At 33.5% G+C, this 15,896-nt stretch overlaps 1 pseudogene; it reads left to right on the top strand.

Moving 5' to 3' along the window:
* Positions 1–833: 833 nt before the first annotated feature.
* Positions 834–13,055, top strand: LOC127732794 (uncharacterized; annotated as a pseudogene).
* The last annotated feature ends 2,841 nt before the right edge of the window (positions 13,056–15,896 follow it).

Raw genomic sequence — 15,896 nt, 5'->3', positions numbered from 1 at the left:
CATTACATACAGTCTGCAGTTTAAGTTTTTAAAACATTTATTAGATTCATAAACTATCCTGGATTTTTACCAAACTTGGACAGAAGCTACCTACAATCAAAAGATAGTATAGAGAGGAATATTTTTATTAATTTTTTTCCTAATTTTTGTTGAGCCTGCGATTAACAGCAAAAGTAGGCGAGACACTGGGTTCCGCGGAACCCTTACAAATTTTTATTTTCATACAGATAATATTTAGAATTTCTAAGAAGAATTACCATCTTAAAAATCTCTATAAATGATCATACAATTTCAAATATATTTTAGTTGATATTTGGCACATGCTTAACAATTACTTTTAAGCTTAAAGGAAGCAATTTCATTTTTGTAGGCAGAAAACAGCCCTCAGCACATCTCCTTCTTTCACAATTCCAGCAACAGACAAATTAAGTTAAAGTCATGAGTGACTGTCTTTTATTGAATGAGTCTTTATTAACTTGATTCTTTTATATTGCTTCTTTCAGGAGAAAAAAGCAAATCAACAAGGTCAAAACCTTACAGACCCTCCCCATTCTGTGGTCTCCTTATGGCTAGATTGTCGAATCACATCATTCGCAAACACAAAGCTACTCCTGAGGTCAAAGTTCTAAATAGGCTGCCCCTCAAGATCAAGTAAAGCAAATAGCTAACCTGAGGAAAGAGGGTATTTGGAAAGCTAATTTAGACCAGGTGAAAAAAATGGAGGAAGAAGGATCTCAAACAGAAGTAAAATATTTTAAAGAAAGGGAGCATGGAGCAGGTCAACTTGTTTAATGTTCGTTATGTAAAGGTTTTTTTTAACAAAGTCGTACTATATGAGACACAGAGCCACATGCACTGCAGTTGAATCTACAACAGCTACAGCGAAAGGCTTAGATCCAGTGCATATTGTATCTTCAAAATTTACCTCTTCATTTAACTTTGATATGCTAGCAAAATTCCATAATTCTGAAGTAGGAAATTCATGTAGAACAGACAATCTTATAACTTCCTTTGGGCTGCAGATGTATAGAAATGTGGAGGCAAAGAAAGTAAAAAAGAAGAAAAATGAAAATCAGTCATGTCAGATATGAGAAGACTGGCTCATTTATTGTTGGAATTTAGAGAACAATGTGAGACAAATGGTAATACAGAGGCTAAATTATTAGGGCCCCACCGAATGGCGGCCCCCTATAGTGATCAGTCTGTCTGTCCGTAACAAATTGTGTCTACTCTATATCTGGAGAACCTTTATGATTTCAAAGTTTATACTTGACATGTATATTAACCAACACCAGAGGGTGTGTCATAATGTATGTTCAACATCCTAGGTCAAAGGTCAAGGTCAAAAACTTAGGTTTCAGTTAACAACCCCATGTCCTATGGTAAAGATTGTGTTTGCTCTATATTTTGAGAACCGTTATGATTTCAAAGTTTATACTTGACATGTATATAAACCAACACCAAAGGGTGTGTCATAATTTATGAACGACTTCCTAGGTCAAAGGTCAAGGTCAAAAACTTTTGGTTTCAGTTGATAAACATATGTCCTATGGTAAAGATAAAAAAATTTTAATGCACATTATTTATAGCGGGGGTCCACAGGGATGGCTCCCATCTCAATGATATCTAGTTAGCAGCTGTAGATATGTTTGACAGAGAAAATTTTCATTCGTTAGAGTTGTCCATTTTAGCACTGACAATAAATGAAGAAACTGGGCACACAAAAGCAGAGCTAAAATTGGATATCGCTATCTTATAAAGAGAGTTATTAAATTTCTCACTGTAGAATTTCTCATCCAAAAATAATATGCAGAAGTTGATGAGATTAAGCGCTTCAGCGATCTACTGGAATTTTGCTTGCCAGGTATATTTGGGGATGCAGAATATAAAATGACTGTGCTTAGACAGAAAGAATTGAGGATGCCAGCTCGCCTTACAGATGAAGATGATGTAAAGGTGTTGAAAGAATGGCTGGAAAATAAAATTAAAGAAGTGAAATCCAAATTTCAATATATAACTTCAAATGAATATGCTGAGATAAGAGATGTACTTGTATGCAGATTAACACTATTTAATGCTCAAAGAGGAGGGCAACCGGCTAGACTCTTGCTATCTGAATGGGATGATGCAGAAAATGGGGTGTGGTTTACTCAAGATTCAATAGAAAAGGTGGACAACCCTATTGAACAAAAATTATTATGCGAATAAAAGATTGCATACCAAGCAGGAAAAATAAAGCTCGTGTCTCTGTTGATACCTCAGGATTGTTGGAATGCCATTAGAATCGTTGCAGATGAAAAGGTTCGAGATGATGCAGGGATTGGGAAAGGAAATACATTTTTATTTCCCACAACTGCAGGTAAAGATGAACACGTAATTGAGTGGAGTTGTGTAAAATAATGTTGCAAAAAAGCCATCCTTAGCAAGAACATTACTGCAACTGATATGCGACACAGGGCTGCAACTTTATATGCTGCAATGGACATCCCAGAAAAAAAAAGCCGATTTTTTTATTTACACATTGGGCAAAGTGCTGACATAATTAGAGATGTATACCAGTGTCCTTAACCAGTGAGGATTACAACATTTTTTGGGAAAGCTCTTCAATGTTTAGGGGTAAGTACATGTGAGTTTTGAAACATTCAGAAGAATTTTAAAACTGAAATTATAATTACTTTCCAACTTAGCAATGCTGAATAACTTGGACAGTTATCAGTAATGTAACTGAAAAAAGAAATTGATTGTCTTTCCTCATTTTAAGTGCACTGTAGATACGTCATAATACAGAAAGCCTAACCATGTTCTATAATGTATAAAATATAGCATTTCATGAAGCAAATGGGCCATTCAAACAGCTCTTTTCAATTTGTCTTTTAAGTGACCATGCAATCACAAAAACAATTCTCATGAAACAACCAACTCTCTACATTGTTACACATGAACCTATGGCAGAATGTTTCAATCCATCATCTACTTAAGTTGTGGGTAACTAAGGAATAAAGTTTTCAGGTCACCTTTCCTAATAGGAAATGTGAGCTTATGGGAACACTTGGTGTTTGTTGTCATCTGTCATTGTTTGTCGTCTGACGTCCTTCGTCTTAAACTATATGAAGGATCTTCTCCCCAGGAAGTACTGGGTCAAATACTCTCAAACTAATATTGATTGTTCCTAAGGGTATTAAGTTGACAAACTACATCCAGGGATTTGATCCATCAACAAACATGGCCACGGTTGCTGAAAATTAAACATAGGGTACAAATGCTGTTTTTATACGACCGCAAAAATTGAAAATTTTTTGGTCGTATATTGGTATGACGTTGGCGTCGTCGTCGTCGTCGTCGTCGTCGTCGTCGTCGTCGTCGTCGTCGTCGTCCGGCGTCGTCTGGCGTCGTCCGAAGACACATTGGTTTTCGCACTCTAACTTTAGTTTAAGTAAATGGATCTCCATGAAATTTTACCATAAGGTTCAATACCATGAAAGGAAGGTTGGGATTGATTTTGGGGGTTATGGTACCAACAGTTAAGGAATTAGGGGCCAAAAAGGGGCCAACAATAAGCATTTTTGTAACTTCCAGACAATAACTTGTGTGTAAGTGTATGGATCTCTCTGACATTGTACCACAAGGTTCCATATCACAAAGGGAAGGCTGTAATTGATTTTGGGGGTAATTGCCTCAAAATGTTAGGAATTAGGGGCCAAAAAAGGGGCAAAAAACAAGCATTTTTCTAGTTTCATGACAATAACTTGTGTGTAAGTGTTTGGATATTTCTGAAATTGTACTACAAGGTTCCATATCACAAAGGGAAAGCTGGAATTGAGTTTGGGTGTAATTGCCCGAAACGTTTAGGAATTGGGGGCCAAAAAGGGGCCAAAAATAAGCATTTTTCTAGTTTCCAGACAATAACTTGTGTTCAAGTGTATGGATCTCTCTGAAATTGTACTGCAAGGTACCATACCACAAAGGGAAGGATGAGATTGAGTTTGGGGGTGATGAATCATAAGGGGGTTCAAAAAATTTTGGGGGGGGATTTTTTTTTTTCTTTTTTTCCTTTTTTTTTTCTTTTAAAATTTTCCATTTTAAGTTGGTTATTTCTGATTTATATTTAAAAGCAAATAATAATGATATGGTAGGAGATACACACCAAACAGGATGTGTAAATTATTATATAATAAGTATTGTGCAATAGCAAGAAATTTTCAATTGCACAGTATTGCACAATAGCAAGAAATCTTCAATTGCACAGTATTGCGCAATAGCAAGAAATCTTCAATTGCACAGTATTGCGCAATAGCAAGAAATATCCAATAGCACAATATTGCGCAATAGCAAGAAATTGTCAATTGCACAGTATTGCGCAATAGCAAGAAATAATCAATTGCACAGTATTGTGCAAAAGAAGATACTTCGTATAAATTGCTTATTTCTTGATCAATTTCAATGGGGTTTTATTCTTGAATTCTTGGGGTTCTTTAATATGCTGAATCTAACCGTGTATTAAGTTTTTGGATTTTGGGCCCCGTTTTTAAATTGGTCCACATTGAGGTCCAAAGGGTCCAAAATTTAACTTTGTTTGATTTCATCAAAAATTGAATTATTGGGGTTCTTTGATATGCCGAATCTAACCGTGTATTTAGATTCTTAATTTTTGGTTCTGTTTTCAAATTGGTCTACATAAAGGTCCAAAGGGTCCAAAATTAAACTTAGTTTGATTTCAACAAAAATTGAATATATGGGGTTCTTTGATATGCTGAATCTAACCATGTATTTAGATTTTTGATTATGGGCCCAGTTTTCAAGTTGGTCCAAATCGGGGTCCAAAATTAAACTTTGTTTGATTTCAACAAAAATTGAATATATGGGGTTCTTTGATATGCTGAATCTAACCATGTATTTAGATTTTTGATTATGGGCCCAGTTTTCAAGTTGGTCCAAATCGGGGTCCAAAATTAAACTTTGTTTGATTTCAACAAAAATTGAATATATGGGGTTCTTTGATATGCTGAATCTAACCATGTATTTAGTTTTTTGATTATGGGCCCAGTTTTCAAGTTGGTCCAAATCGGGGTCCAAAATTAAACTTTGTTTGATTTCAACAAAAATTGAATATATGGGGTTCTGTAATATGCTGAATCTAACCGTGTATTAAGTTTTTGCATTTTGGGCCCCGTTTTTAAATTGGTCCACATTGAAGTCCAAAGGGTCCAAAATTTAACTTTGTTTGATTTCATCAAAAATTGAATTATTGGGGTTCTTTGATATGCCGAATCTAACCGTGTATTTAGATTCTTAATTTTTGGTTCCCTTTTCAAATTGGTCTACATAAAGGTCCAAAGGGTCCAAAATTAAACTTAGTTTGATTTTAACAAAAATTGAATTTTTAGGGTTCTTTGATATGCTGAATCTCAACATGTATTTAGATTTTTGATTATGGGCCCAGTTTTCAAGTTGGTCCAAATTGGGGTCCAAAATTAAACTTTGTTTGATTTCAACAAAAATTGAATATATGGGTTCTTTGATATGCTGAATCTAACCATGTATTTAGATTTTTGATTTTTGGGCCCTGTTATCATTTTTGTCCACATTGAGATCAAAAGGGTCCAAAATTAAACTTTGTTTGATTTCATCAAAAATTGAATTCTTGGGGTTCTTTGATATGCTGAATCTAACCATGTATTTAGATTTTGGATATTGGACCATAATAGGTGAATGTCCAATTTAAAATTTTTAAGTTCTTAGACCACATTCATTCTGTGTCAGAAACCTATGCTGTGTCAAATATTTAATCACAATCCAAATTCAGAGCTGTATCAAGCTTGAATGTTGTGTCCATACTTGCCCCAACTGTTCAGGGTTCGACCTCTGCGGTCGTATCAAGCTGCGCCCTGCGGAGCATTTTATTGGCTTTTGTCCCAAAAATTTAAGTAGTAAATGCAAAACTGACAAGCAATGAACAGGTCAAGAACTATCTGCAATGAAATCTTCTGACCAATTGGACAACCCATGAATTGTTGGGTTGCTGTCTGGAAATAGTTTATTTTTAGGAGTTTTTACAGTTTTGGGTTATTATCCTTATTATTATAATAGATGGAGAGAAAGTGTAAATGGCAAAAACCTTTAGCAAAGTAAGATCTACAAATAAGTCAAACATGACCAAAATAGTCATTGAGCCCATAAGGATTTATTGCTCTTTAAAGAATTTATTATATGCCTGTTTACAGGACGTATTATGGTATACCATTGTCCATCCGTCCGATGTCAACATGTCCGACAACAACTCAAAAATGCTTTAACCAGTTTGTATTAAACTTTGCTGAATTATTTATGTCTATTGACGTGAGCTCCCTTTCAATTTTTATAAATTTCAGATTTTACGATTCCGAGTTATGGGGTTTTATTCATTAAAAGGGGGGATTTCCCAGTTTTCAGACAATAACTCAAAAATGCTTTGAGCAGTTTTCATGCAACTTTGCTGAATTGTTTATATCTATCGATGTAAGCTCCCTTTCCATTTTTACAAATTTTAGACTTTACGTTTCTGAGTTATGATTTTAAAAAAACAGGGGATTTTCCAGTTTTCAAATTTCTAACACTTTAATTAGAAAACAGGTGGGGATTTCCCAGTTTTCAGACAATAAAACACTTTGAGCAGTATTTCTTGTTGATCATATAAATTCATTTAAAGCATAAAGACAAACTAAAAAGATGGTGGGCGTAGCATACGCTTATGGAGAAGCTCTCTATTAGCATATATATTTATTTGATATTACTTTATCAAAAATCTCATGGCCACTGTTTTTAAAAATAGAACATATCAATATAGGGGTCAAATATAATTTTTGGTTTATTTAATCTCAAAAACCAAAGCAGTAAGAGCAAAACTGACAAGGAGTGAAATTCAAACAGGTTAAGATCTACCTGTCATTCTTATAGGAAATGTGAGCTTATGGGATCACTTGGAGTTTGTTGTCATCCGTCATAGTCCTTCGTCTGTCCTCCTTCGTCTCCCCAGGAACTTCAGGGTCAAATACTCTTAAACTTAAATTGATTGTTCCTTAGGGTATTAAGTTGATAAATTACATCCAGGGTATTAAGTTGATAAATTACATCCAGGGATTTGATCTATCTACAAACATGGCCACTGTTGCTAAACATTGAACAATATTTTTGCCTCTGTGCAAAGGAGGAGATGCAATAAGGACCATATTTGGCCTATATTTTACAGAAATTTGAAGTTCCTAACACCAACGCTAACCCTTGATTTTAGATTTCCTTTTCAGTCTGTAAAAAGTTAAAGTATTTGCAAATAAAAGACAAGAAAATTAAATCCATGATATCATAGTTACCACAGAAATGATGTGTGATAATGTTTGTTGGTATAAACAACAGCTTTTATGAAAATATTTTTGTGGCTCTTGCATGCACTCAATATTTCCCACTCACAAACTTTTTTAATTTTCACATATTTCTAAGAAGAATTTTGCCATCTTTTGACTGTAAAATCTCCATAAATGATCATACTTTTATTAGTATATTTTAGTTTATATTTGACACATGCTTAACAATTATTTTTAAGCTTAAAGGAAACAATTTCATTTTCATAGAACGAAAACTGCCCTCAGTGCATCTCCTCCTTTCATAATTCCAGAAGCAAACAAATTGAGTTAAAGTCAAGAGTGACTGTCTCTTATTGAATGAGTCTATATTAACTTGATTCTTTTATATGGCTGTTTCAGGAGAAAAAAAAGATAAATCAACAAAGTCAAAACCTTACAAACCATGCCCATTCTGTGGTCTTCTTATAGCTAGATTGTCGAATCACATCATTCACAAACACAAAGAAATTCCTGAAGTCCAAGTTCTAGATAGGCTGTGCATGCCCCATCAAATCAAGTAAAGCAAATGGCTAGCCTGAGGAAAGAAGATATTTGGAAAGCTAATTTAGACCAGGTGAAAAAAATGGAGGAAGAAGGATCTCAAACAGAAGTAAAATATTTTAAAGAGAGGGAGAGGAAGCATGGAGCAGGTCAACTTGTTTACTGTTCGTTATGTAAAGGTTTTTTTTAACAAAGTCGTACTATAAGAGACACAGAGCCACATGCACTGCTGTTGTAGATCACTGCTGTTGAAGCTACAACAACAGCTACAGCGAAAGACTTATATCCAGTGCATATTATATCCCCAAAATTTACCTCTTCATTTAACTTTGATATTCTAGCAAAATTCCATAATTCTGAAGTAGGAAATTTATGTAGAACAGACAATCTTATAACTTCATTTGGGCTGCAGATGTATAGAAATGTGGAGGCAAACAAAAGTAAAAGGAAGAAAAAAGAAAATCAGTCATGTCAGATATGAGAAGACTGGCTCATTTATTGTTGGAATTTAGAGAACAATTTGAGACAAATGGTAATGCAGAGGCTAAATTATTATCAGCTTTAAATATGTTTGACAGAGGAAATTTTCATTTGTTAGAGTTGTCCATTTTAGCACTGACAATAAATGAAGAAACTGGGCACACAAAAGCAGGGCTAAAAATTGGTTATGACTATCTTATAAAGAGAGTTATTAAATTTATCACTGGAGAATTTATCATCCAAAAAAAGATGCAGAAGTTGATGAGATTAAGCACTCCAGCAATCTACTGTAACTTTGCTGTCCAGGTATATTTGGGGATGCAGAATATAAAATAACTGTGCTTAGACAGAAAGAATTGAGGATGCCAGCTCGCCTTCCAGGTGAGGATGATGTAAAGGTGTTGAAAGAATGGCTGGAAAATAAAATTAAAGACATGATATCCAAATTTCAATTTATAACTTCAAATGAATATGCTGAGATTAGAGATGTACTTGTATGCAGGTTAACACTATTTAATGCTCAAAGAGGAGGGGGAACCTTCTAGACTCTTGCTATCTGAATGGGATGATGCAGAAAATGGGCTGTGGTTTACTCATGATTCAGTAGAAAAGGTGGACAACCCTATTGAACAAAATTTTTTTATGCGAATAAAAGATTGCATACCAAGCAGGAAATATAGCTTGTGTCTCTCTTGATACCTCAGGATTGTTGGGATGCCATTAGAATCCTTGCAAATGAAAAGGTTCGAAACGATGCTGGGATTGGGAAAGGAAATATATTTTTATTTCCCACAACTGCAGGTAAAGATGAACATGTAATTGGGTGGAGTTGTGTATAAAAATGTTGCAAAAAAGCAAGAACATTACTGCAACTGATATGCGACACAGGTCTGCAACTTTATATGCTGCAGTGGACATCACAGAAAAAGAACGCCGATTATTTTATTTACAAATGGGGCATAGTGCTGACATAATCAGAGATGTATACCAGTGTCCTGAATCAGTGAAGATTACAACATCTCTTGGAAAAGCTCTTCAATGTTTAGGGGTAAGTACATGTGAGTTTTGAAACATTCAGAAGAATTTTAGAACTGTAATTATAATTACTTTCCAACTTAGCAATGCTGAATAACTTGGACAGTTATCAGTGATGTAACTAAAAAAAGAAATTTGATTGTCCTTCCTCATTTTCAGGGCACTGTAGCTATGTCATAATACAGAAAGGCTTACCATGTTCTATAATGTATAAATATAGCATTTCATGCTGCAAATGGGCCATTCAAACAGCTCTTTTCAATTTGTATTTAAGTGACCATGCAATCACAAAAACAATACTCATGAAACAACCAACTCTCTACATTGTTACACATGAACCTATGGCAGAATGTTTCATTCCATCATCTACTTAAGTTGTGGGTAACTAAGGAATACAGTTTTCAGGTCACCTTTCCTAATAGGAAATGTGAGCTTATGGGATCACTTGGCGTTTGTGGTCATCCCTCATTGTCCGTTGTCCTTTATCCTAAACTATTTATAGGATCTCCCAAGGAAGTACTGGGTCAAATACTCTCAAACTTCAATTGATTGTTCCTAAGGGTATTAAGTTGATAAATTACATTCAAGGATTTGATCCATCAACAAACATGGCCAGGGTTGCTAAAAATTGAACATAGGGGTCAAATGCTGTTTTTGGCTTTTGTCTCAAAAATTTAAGCAGTAATAGCAAAACTGACAAGCGATGAACACTCCAAGAACTATCTGCCATTAAATCTTCTGACCAATTGGACAACCGATGAATTATTGGGTCGCAAATAAGTCAAACATGACCAAAATAGTCCAATTTTCCCCCTTAAGGTTTTATTGTCCTTTAAAAAATGTTTTAGCATAAATTCACTAAAATAATCAGTTTTCCACACTTTTTATGCCCCCGCCATAGCGGAGGGGGCATTAAGTTTTACCCTTGTCCGTCTGTACGTACGTACAAACACACGTACGTACGTACGTCCCAAAATTGGTTTCCGTTCTGTAACTTTAGTTTGCCTCAACCAAATGTTATGAAACTTATACACAATGCGTATTACCACAAAACACAGATCAAGTTTGAATTTTGGTGGCGTCACTTTTACTGTTCTAGAGTTATGCCCCTTTACAAATGGAAAATTGCTGAATTTATCGTTTCCGTTCTTTAACTTTAGTTTGCCTCAACCAAATGTTATGTAACTTATACACAACGCTTATTACCACAAAACACAGATCAAGTTTGAATTTTGGTGGCGTCACTTTAACCATTCTAGAGTTATGCCCCTTAAGAAATGGAAAAATTGCAAAATTTTTATTTTCTTCTAAATATCAAGTAATTTTATTAAAATTGGAGTTATCTTCCTTTGTCCATGATTATAGTTGAATCAACTACAATCAATGCTTTATACAATGCAATGTTTAATTTTGAATTCCACTGATAAAACACAGATCAAGTTGAATTTGGGTAGTGTCACTTTAATCATTATTGAATTATGCCCCTTTATAAATCGAAAGATTGCAAAATTTTTAGTTTCCATTTTGTAACTTAAGTTTGCCCCAACCAAACATTATGAAACCTATACACAATATTCATTACCACAAAACTAAGATCAAGTACAAATTTTTTGTTTCCGTTTTCTAACTTTAGTTTGCCTCAACCAAATGTTATGAAACTTATACACAATGCTTATTACTACATAATACAGATTAAGTACAAAATTTGATGGCAACAATTTTACCATTCTTGAGTTATGTCCCTTTATAAACATAAACATTGCTGAATTTTATGTTCCGTTCTCTAACTTTAGTTTGTCTCAAACAAATGTTATAAAACTTATACACAACCGTTCTAGAGTTATGCATGTTTACAAATAGAAAAATTGCTGAATTTTTAGTTTCTGTTCTCTTCTTAAGTTAGCCTCAACCAAATATTATGAGACTTACACATAATGCTTATTGCCACAAAACTCAGATCAAGTTCAAATTTGGGTAGCGTCACTTTTACGGTTCTTCAGTTATGTCCCTTTATAACTATATGATATGCAAGCGGGGGCATCATCTGTGTCCACATGTGGACACTATCAACATTTATTTTCATCATGCTTGAAGATATTGATTTGAAAATTGGTTTATAGTTTTATCATGACAAGTTACAGATCAAGTTTGAATTTTGTTCTGGTCTGATGATTTTTGTGCAGAGTTTTGGTCCTTGGACTTAGAAAATTCACTTAGGTAATCAGTTTTCAACACTTTTTTTCGTCATGCTTGAAGATATTGACTTGATATTTGTTGTATAGTTTACACCATGACAAGTTATAGATCAAGTTAGAATTTTGTTCCAATACAATGAATTTTTAACTGGTATGGGACTATGTTTTGCCGTGCAATACTCACAGAATGCTTGTTAATCTTAAAATGCACATATCTGTTGCTTTTTATAAGCAGTTGGTACATTATAACATTGTTATATATTCCAATGCTGTATAATGAGACCTTAATGCATCCAAAATCTGATAAAAATTCAAAATACAACCCATTTACATATACCTCACATATAAAAATACATAAATTGCATTCACATCTGTGTTTATCAATAGTTTTATTTTGCATGATTGTTCAACCGTTACTTTCATATAATTTGATGAGATCTACTGAACTTACAAATAATAGAAATGGTAAAAAATTCAAAAATTGAATAGTATGTATATATATAAATTTTGACTGATGAAGAACAAATAAGAAATAAATAAGTGGGTTATTGGAAAATATATCATTGTATTACTAAATTATTAGTGCTGCTCTGCCGGTAAAAAATGAAGAAGAAACAAGCACTTCTCTCTTGAGTCTCACCACTTCTCCCAATCATTTTCAAAAAGAGAAGTCACTTCTCCCTATGATTCTGTATTAGTGTGAGCCCTGTGTAGAAAGCAGCATATTTATTGGCAGATGCTACTATGAAGATGTTTATTGCTTTGCACAAGGTTCAGATAATCCATTCTCGTGCGGGTGCACTCGACTCCAATCTTAGTTGACTAGGATTCACAGTTTTCCTATCAAAGGTCTGTGGTTTTCTCAGGGCACTCCAATTTCCTCCACCAATAAAAACTGGCCGCCATGAAATAGCCCAAAAGTGGAACTTAAAAGTGGTGTTAAAACACCAACAATCAATCAATCAATTAAATAATCCAAAACATTTTAAATGGTAAAAAATTTAGATTCTAAGAATTGTTTTCAATTGTTGATCAAGTTATGCTTCCAAAAATAAATTTTGGATAGTTCACAGGTTGATACACGCAAATTTGAATTTGATTATTTTGAAGAACTAAGTCAAAAATTGAAAACAGTCCTTTACTGATTTTGCCTCTGTGCAAAGTAGGAGATGCAATAAGGACCATATTTGGCCTATATTTTACAGAAATTTGAAGTTCCTAACACTAACCCTTGATTTTAGATTTCCTATTCAGTCTAATTCTTGCATGCGCTCAATATTTCCCACTTACAAAGTTTTGGATAGTTTGGGCTGTTTCCTGAGTTACAAGGGAGTTACTAGGGAAAAACTTTTAACAGTAGGATTCATTATATATATTTACTTCATAACCACAAGCACAATCTTATATTACAGCAATTCCAGTAGTTTCATACCTGCAAATGAAGATGAAGTGAAGATAAAAGAAAAACCACAAGGTGACATTCTATTGCACTTTACCTATCATGACTTATTGATTTCTTTTGAGTTTTTGAAAAAAAGTAATATTTAAAATTAATCTTAAAATACATTTATCTGCTGCTTTTTATAAGCAGTTGGTACATTATAACATTGTTATATATTCCAATGCTGTATAATGAGACCTTAATGCATCCAAAATCTGATAAAAATTCAAAATACAACCCATCTACATATACCTCACATATAAAAATACATACATTACATTCACATCTGTGTTTATCAATAGTTTTATTTTGCATGATTGTTCAACCGTTACTTTCATATAATTTGATGAGATCTACTGAACTGACAAATAATAGAAATGGTAAAAAGTTCAAAAATTGAATAGTATGTATATATAAAAAATTTTGACTGATAAAGAACACATAAGAATTAAGTAAGTAGGTTATTGGAAAATATATCAGTGTATTACTAAATTATTAGTGCTGCTCTGCCTGTAAAAAATGAAAAAGAAACAAGCACTTCTCTCTTGAGTCTCACCACTTCGCCCAATCATTTTCAAAAAGAGAAGTCACTTCTCCCTATGATTTGAAAGTAGTGTGAGCCCTGTGTAGAAAGCAGCATATTTATTGGTAGATGCTACTATGAAGATGTTTATTGCTTTGCAGCAAGGTTCAGATAATCCACGCTCGTGCAGGTGCACTCAACTCCAATCTCAATTGACTAGGATTGTCAGTTTTCCTATCAAAGGCCAGTGGTTTTCTCAGGGCACTCCGATTTCCTCCACCAATAAAAACTGGCCGCCATGAAATAGCCCAAAAAGTGGCGCTTAAAAGTGGTGTTAAAACACCAACAATCAATCAATCAAATAATCCTAAACATTTTAAATGGTTAAAAATTTAGATTCTAAGAATTGTTTTCAATTGTTGATCAAGTTATGCTTCCAAAAATAAATTTTGGATAGTTTACAGGTTGATACACGCAAATTGCCATGACTTGATTATTTTGAAGAACTAAGTCAAAAATTGAAAACAGTCCTTTACTGATTTTGCATCTGTGCAAAGTAGGAGATGCAATAAGGACCATATTTGGCCTATATTTTACAGAACTTTGAAGTTCCTAACACTAACCCTTGATTTTAGATTTCCTATTCAGTCTGTATAAAATAAAGACATTTGCAAATTAAAGACGAGAAAATTTAATCCATAATGTCATTATTAATACAGAAATGATGTGTGATAATGTTTGTTGGTATAAACAACAGCTTTTATGTAAATATTTTTGTGGTTCTTGCATGCGCTCAATATTTCCCACTCACAAAGTTTTGGATAGTTTGGGCTGTTTCCTGAGTTACAAGGGAGTTACTAGGGAAAAACTTTTAACAGTAGGATTCATTATATATATTTACTTCATAACCACAAGCACAATCTTATATTACAGCAATTCCAGTAGTTTCATACCTGCAAATGAAGATGAAGTGAAGATGAAAGAGAAACCACAAGGTGACATTCTATTGCACTTTACCTATCATGACTTATTGATTTCTTTTGAGTTTTTGAAAAAAAGTAATATTTAAAATTAATCTTAAAATACATTTATCTGCTGCTTTTTATAAGCATTTGGTACATTATAACATTGTTATATATTCCAATGCTGTATAATGAGACCTTAATGCATCCAAAATCTGATAAAAATTCAAAATACAACGCATTAACGTATACCTCACATATAAGAATACATTCATTGCATTCACATCTGTGTTTATCAATAGTTTTATTTTGCATGATTGTTCAACCGTTACTTTCATATAATTTGATGAGATCTGCTGAACTTACAAATAATACAAATGGTAAAAAGTTCAAAAATTGAATAGTATGTATATGTATAAATTCATTTATTTTGTTTAGGAAGGGAGAGGTCTGTTTTTAAACTCGAGAAATATTTAACTAAATTATTTAATAGTGGAGAAAAAAATTAATCATTGTGTACATTTAATGTGTCAAGGAAGATGCTACTTATATCACAGTTATTGAATGTATTGTACATTGTGAAGTTTTAATTTTAGGTTCATCTGTGAAGAAGGAACTTGAAATAAGATCAACAGATTTTAATACAATAACTGATATTGGAAAATATACAGATTTAAAAACAACTAAACAGTCCTAGGGTAAAAAGTAATGGAAAAAAGATTGAAAGAGATAGAAAATTGCTTTGGAGTAATGAAAAGATTTCCAGAGCACATTATTTTCCAGATGGTTTTAAAAAGGACAATGTGCATAAACTTTAAGCAATATTGTAAGAATAAGATAATAGAAACAGTTTTGTTAATTTTTTTAAAGTTTAACCAGCAAAATTTTGGATGTTACTTTCCTCATGCTGTTAGTGTCATAAGCCAGAATTTGGAAAGTAACACTGTAACTCATTTTGATTTGAGATTCTAGAAATAATTTGGATTTATTACATACAAATGATTTAATTTCAGATAGATAAGTATTCTAAGATAATGGAAGAGGTTAAGTAAAGTTTTTATACGACCGTGAAAAAAAATTTTGTGGTCGTATATTGGTATGACCTTGGCGTCGTCGTCATCGTCCGAAGACACATTGGTTTTCACACTCTCACTTTAGTTTAAGTGAATGGATCTCTATGAAATTTTACCATAAGGTTCAATACCACAAATGGAAGGTGGGGATTGATTTTGGGGGTTATGGTACCAACAGTTCAGGAATTAGGGGCCAAAAATAAGCATTTTTGTAACTTCCAGACATAACTTGTGTGTTAGTGTATGGATCTCTCTGACATTGTACTACAAGGTTCCATATCACAAAGGGAATGCTGGGATTGATTTTGGG

The sequence above is a fragment of the Mytilus californianus genome, unplaced genomic scaffold, assembly GCF_021869535.1.
Source record: "Mytilus californianus isolate M0D057914Y unplaced genomic scaffold, xbMytCali1.0.p SCAF_28, whole genome shotgun sequence".
In the NCBI taxonomy this organism is placed as follows: Eukaryota; Metazoa; Mollusca; class Bivalvia; order Mytilida; family Mytilidae; genus Mytilus; species Mytilus californianus.
Note: the sequence above shows the minus strand (reverse complement) of the source record. Positions and strands in the feature narration are given on the sequence as shown.